The 5,706-nt window shown below is 39.8% G+C and overlaps 1 non-coding gene across 1 annotated transcript; it reads left to right on the forward strand.

The window, feature by feature from the left end:
• The first annotated feature begins 3,163 nt into the window (after window positions 1-3,163).
• Window positions 3,164-3,383, forward strand: LOC117522719. The gene has a single exon (XR_004564307.1). It is a non-coding gene; the product is annotated as a small nucleolar RNA U3 (small nucleolar RNA).
• Window positions 3,384-5,706: the final 2,323 nt, after the last annotated feature.

Genomic DNA, 5,706 nt, shown 5'->3' on the forward strand with positions numbered 1-5,706 from the left:
CTTATGGTGTCATGTTGTTTCATAATTTAGACATCAGAAACACCTATGGACATAATTTTAAGAAACTCTAAGAAAGAAAGAAATTAGTTAACTAATCCTAATTAATTTATTTACGTATTTATTGCACAGTATGTAAAACAGTAAAAAAAAAAGTGCAATAGAGTTAAGTGCCACTCTTTGCAGCTTTGAGTTAATCTTTTGTAGGTTTGAAGTCACTGGCCTTGCAATCTGAGTTGAATTTGAATCAAAATCAGAATCATATTTATTGCCAAGTACATTTGCACATACAACGAATGTGATCTGCGGTTATTGGAGCAATAAGAAAAGAAAAGAAAAGAAAAACACTTCTATAAGTTGTCCATTCGGCTGCTCCCATTTTGTGTTCGGGGTCGCCACAGCGGTTACAACCAGATCCACATTTGACATTTGGCACAGGTTTTTCACCAGATGCCTTTCCTGACGCAACTCCAGTGTTACCTGGAGAAACACACAAAAATAGTCAAATAGACTAAAGCATATTCATTGTTAAATAAATAAAATTGAATAGAATGGAATACCAATGCACATGCCAAAACGTGAACAATCACTGGCCACCTCTTCAAGTTGGACCAATGCAATGCATTCTGGGTAAAATGTACTGATAAATAAATGTGTCCTTATTCTGCAGATTACAGTGCTTTATGCTACTGCTGTGGTGAACATGTTGCAGTTTCTTAGATCTTGTTAAAATTATGTCCATAGTTGTTTTTGATGTCTAAATTCTGAAACATGACACCATAAGTGAGTGGTTGGGTTGTATTATGGGCTTCAAAATGCAGATCTTAAAAAAAAACACACTCTGAAAACACTAAGTTATTTCAAGTAAAATTTTAAAAAAGCATAAAAAAGTTTTTTTTTTTTTTTTTTATGAAAAAAGCTTGGGACTCCGACGAGGGTGGTCGCATCTCCTCCACTCTCCCTTATCTCTGCTTTCTGCTTTAACCTTCAAGTCCCTACTTCACCAGACTCTGAATTCCTCAAATTATATTGGATACTGGATCTATTGGACTACTATTGGATTTACCATGGAAATGTCAACTGGTCTCTGAATGCTACTGACACCATTTTTTCTACAAGAAGGTCAGAACCGGGGAATCCTACCTGCCCAGATGGAACATATCCTGCGGGCTATGTTCTCGACTCCTGGAGTTCCTGGCATGTGGCATGCTTGGCACCATTCTCCGTTGAGGATGTCAAGGATTTATTTATTTTTGGTCTTATGGTAGCAGGGCTGGTACTTTTTGGCTTATGTGCTGCCCTGATCTACCGGAAAATTGGCAAGACGGTGGCATCAAGAACCATGGCCCCTCACTTGTCCGTCATGATTAACGAGGATGGCAAGGCAGTGCATTCTCACACTGCAATGACTCTTATACTCAGACGCAAATTGGATGACATCTTGGAGCAGATGCCTGCCTTGCGGTTGAAGTTGAAGGTTTCGGAGGCCGGTGAATATTCTTAATTCATAATTGGGAATATTCTTAATTCATAATTGGGATTTGGTTGTTCAAGTGGAACTGCTAAAAGTGTTTGTCACTGCTCAACCACAACACTCCAGGCTTATCAAGCCTGAAGGACAAATTGCCCACTGTTTTCCTCCAGAGGAATTTATTCAGGCCTTGGTGAGATTATTCAGCTCCTTTCTTATCTCAACCCACAAAGACAATAAAGTAAACTGACAGACTTACACATGGACAAAGACTGAAGCATGCTCCATTTTTCCCTTCACCTCCCTTCCTGTGCCCCCCCCCCCCCCCATCACAAACCCCATCCCGGCCACCGCTCACACCACCCCTTTCCCCTGCGGTGGCTGCGCGGTTTTTGCTGTGGCAGGTCCCCATTCCCCCAAAGCTAGCGGCAGCGTGACTCCAGTTGCAGAGGCTACCACACACACACATCACCTCAATTTGGAAAATAGACTGTTTCAAGTTTAGTGCACATAAACAATGTCAAATGTATATGTGTTGTCTTAATTCTGATGTGTGCCATTATTACGATAAACAAGTAATAATTGTGGATTAATTGCTGTTTGTCTGTGGAAATATGAGTGTGGATGTAATCTTTTTGTTGTTGCACTTGTAATGACAATGATAATAAAGCTATCCATCCATCCAAATGATATGTTAGTTTGAAGGTTGAAATGCACAAGTCAGACTCCAGAAAAAAAATAATAATAAATTTGCCATTATTTTCTTTTTGTGAACATTCAGGAGAAATTTCAGGGCCCACGAAGCTCGGCGTTTTCAAGCCCATAATACAACCCAACCACTCACTTATGGTGTCATGTTGTTTCATAATTTAGACATCAGAAACACCTACGGACATAATTTTAACAAGCTCTAAGAAGGTTCAACATGTTCACCACAGCAGTAACATAAAGCACTGCAATCTGCAGAATAAGGACACATTTATTTATCAGTACATTTTACTCAGAATGCATTGCATTGGTATGTTAATCGTACGCATTTACTCAATCAGCAGTTTCCTGCCAGCCTTTTTCTCTGAGTTTATTTATTGCTGCCGTGTTCCCTCTTTTCCTTATTAGATGTTTAAATTCCTCCATTATAAGTGCTGCTCTCAGGCAGTGAACATTGCTGCTCGCTCTTTACATTTGGTCATTGTGAATCCAGGTGATCTGTGTTCGACCTCATGGGCTGCCTATAAATAGATGACATTAGTGGAAAAATTGTGGAGTCTGTGGGTGAGGAGATGAAGCAATCACAAATACTTTTAGACTGCACTCCTGATCTGAGCCACGAAGAGCAACTATCAATCATAATTCAACTTGTTGCAGTTGAGGATGCTCCAGAAAAAAAGAGCATTTTATGGGGTTCCTTAATACTCGGAGAGCTCAACATCTCCTTTGGAGACTGTAGGGGGCAGTCTGATGATCATGGTGCAAATATGGAAGAGAAGAGGAAGGAAGTCCAAGTCAGACCTGTAGAAATAAATCAGAGCTGTGTTTGACTGTGTGACGTGTATATAAATAATAATATTTCTGTCTTGTGATGGTTCAGTTTGTTTCTTAAACTCGGTTAAATATGTCGTGGGGGGGGTATTCTGCACCATAACAGATCGGGGTGTGTCGGTGGTTCTCGTCCCGCGGCAGGAGGTTGGTTATCTTAAGACTATATTTTCAGGGATCATTTCTATAGTCTCTGACTTGAGAAATGTGTTTCTAAAGTGTTCGGTCTCGCCAACCACAATGAAGAGTCCTAATACTTCTTCCTGAGCGTTAAGTGGACAGAAATAAATGATTCAGTTCATCTGCTTTCTGTCTTTGATGACTCTTCATTGCCTCCACTTGGGGGCAATGAGAGGAGGAGGAGTATGGTCACAGTGGTTCTAACACTGTGTACATGGAATGTGTAGTGTGGGGGAGGTGTGTGTGGATCGGGAGGTCTGGACGGCTTTGCTTGAGCTGCTGCCCCCGCGACCCGACTGCAGATAAAGCGGAAGAAAATGGATGGATGGATGTTTTACTGATTAATAAGTATTGTGTGTTATTCAGAACAGTGATGGATACTTAAAGAAAACAAACAAAAAAATTGTTTGTAAGGTTATATCTGTTCTTTGCATGGTGTTTAATGCTGCATTCATGTAGACGGTAAAGTTGGAAAATTCAATATCTGTAAAGTGTGGATTCACTTAGTGAGCTCAGAAAACTAGATTAAATTTAGCACAGTTTTTCAAATAGTTCATAATCAATCATTAACAATATCATCTTGTAAACACATCCATATAATAAAAGGGCAGCGGCCGCTCTTGTCTGTTTGGTGTACTTATTAATTTTTTTCAAGAGGATTCATGTCTTGAAAACAGCAAGGTGATCGGACCAATATTTCTGACAAGTTATTAAGTTTTGACAACAAGCCTGTTTTTGTGTTTATTGTGTATTGTGTGCAAGTGTGGTGCCCCTTTTTGCAGAGGGATAAAGATATGCTAGAAAAAGTTCAACACAGGGCAACAAAAATTGTACCTGGTTTAGAAAATTTATCTGATGAAAATAGGTTGAAGGAACTCAGACTTACGACATCTGAAAACAGAAGAACCCATGGGGACCTTATTGAAGCTTATAAAATATTAAACTGCAATGAAAATGTTGATTACAATCGATTTTTCCAGTTTAGAGATTACACTGCTCTGAGAGGCCACTCGACTCTGTTAAAGGTTATTAGGTCAAGACTGAATGTCAGAAAGAATTTTTTTAGCAGTAGAATTGTCCCCTTGTGGAAAAGTTTACTGAACCATGTCGTTAACTCGTCCAGTGTCAATGTTTTTAAAGATGGACTGAAATCAAGCAACCACATCCAAAACTTTTCATTTGGCAAGTGTCATTTTACAAATGTGAAGTCGTGTGTGGATCCTCGTGGAGAAGCTGAACCGGGTTCCCACTCTCAGTGCAGCATGGAAGCCTTCATAAATGCCATTCTCTTCTGGGAACCTGTTATCGCCATAACTGCACAGGCTGGAATCACCTTTCTGCATTTCCTCCCAGGTTTGCCACAGACCCACCAGGTAAAACTGTGGTAAGTTGTGTATCTGTACAATCTGAAACAATAAAGTTCAATAATTAAAAAAAAACATTTTTGGACAATGCATTAACAGGTGTCAGAGTGAAACACTGCAATCATTGCTAATATTATTATTATTATTATACCATAGAGTCATTATACAAAATGTATACATTTAATAATTATATATATGATTACATATTTATAATATTCAATCAAACTCAGCTGATCTCTAATTGCTCCTAAGAGATCAATTTTCTGTAAACTGAAATCCGTATACCATTTAAACTGAAAAAAAATATAGGCCTATCGCGAAGGATATTCACGTTTTGCACCTTAAGATTTGTGAGACGTGCGTTCACGTTTTGTCAGATGTTTTATTTACGGTTTGCAGCACATTTTTTAACGGTTCACGGATATTCACGGTTTGCGTAAATTTCCATTAATGGCTTGCGGGATAATTCACGATTTCAGCTGGAAGCACTTTGACAGCTTTTATGTTGAGAAGAGAGTTTTTCGTTCCTCCTGCAGCAACGCTCCAAAAACAGCAGGTTGCGTGCGCGCGGCAGCGCGTGCACACGGGCCGCGGAGAAACTGTCCGTGGTGCTGAATGCTGCCTTTATGGCCGTCCGGAAATATGAGAGTCTGCCGCTATCAATGAAAGAAAATCAAGAACACGAGCACAAGTGAAGTTTTATGTCAGATTAATTACAAACAAATTAGAGGAACTTCTGCGTGTGGTCTGACTTCCTCAAGGGACCCAGGGGTGTTTAATTTCCTAATTACTTCATTATTAAATTACAGGATCAAGTGTGCAGGATCAAGTGTTCCGTGTCTTTTAGAGGTCAGTAAATCAGTTATGATCAAATGCGAAGAGCACAAGACAGTCCATTAAATTAGGCCAAATCGTCCCCAAAAACTGAGTGAAGAGTGGTGAGGGAAGACAACAAGACAGCCATGACAGCTCTGCTTCAATGGTTGTGATTAAAGCAGATCTGCTGCTTCTACAGTCACAGTTTCAGGATGAAGTATAAAGTTACTTTAAGGATAAGATGTGAGCGCCACAGTGACTGTCAGTGTGCAGGTCCACGTCCAGCTGCATGGAGGAGGAGGATTACTTCAATCAGGAGTAACTATAACTGAAGGATGATGT

Source organism: Thalassophryne amazonica, chromosome 12, assembly GCF_902500255.1.
Source record: "Thalassophryne amazonica chromosome 12, fThaAma1.1, whole genome shotgun sequence".
Classification (NCBI taxonomy): domain Eukaryota; kingdom Metazoa; phylum Chordata; class Actinopteri; order Batrachoidiformes; family Batrachoididae; genus Thalassophryne; species Thalassophryne amazonica.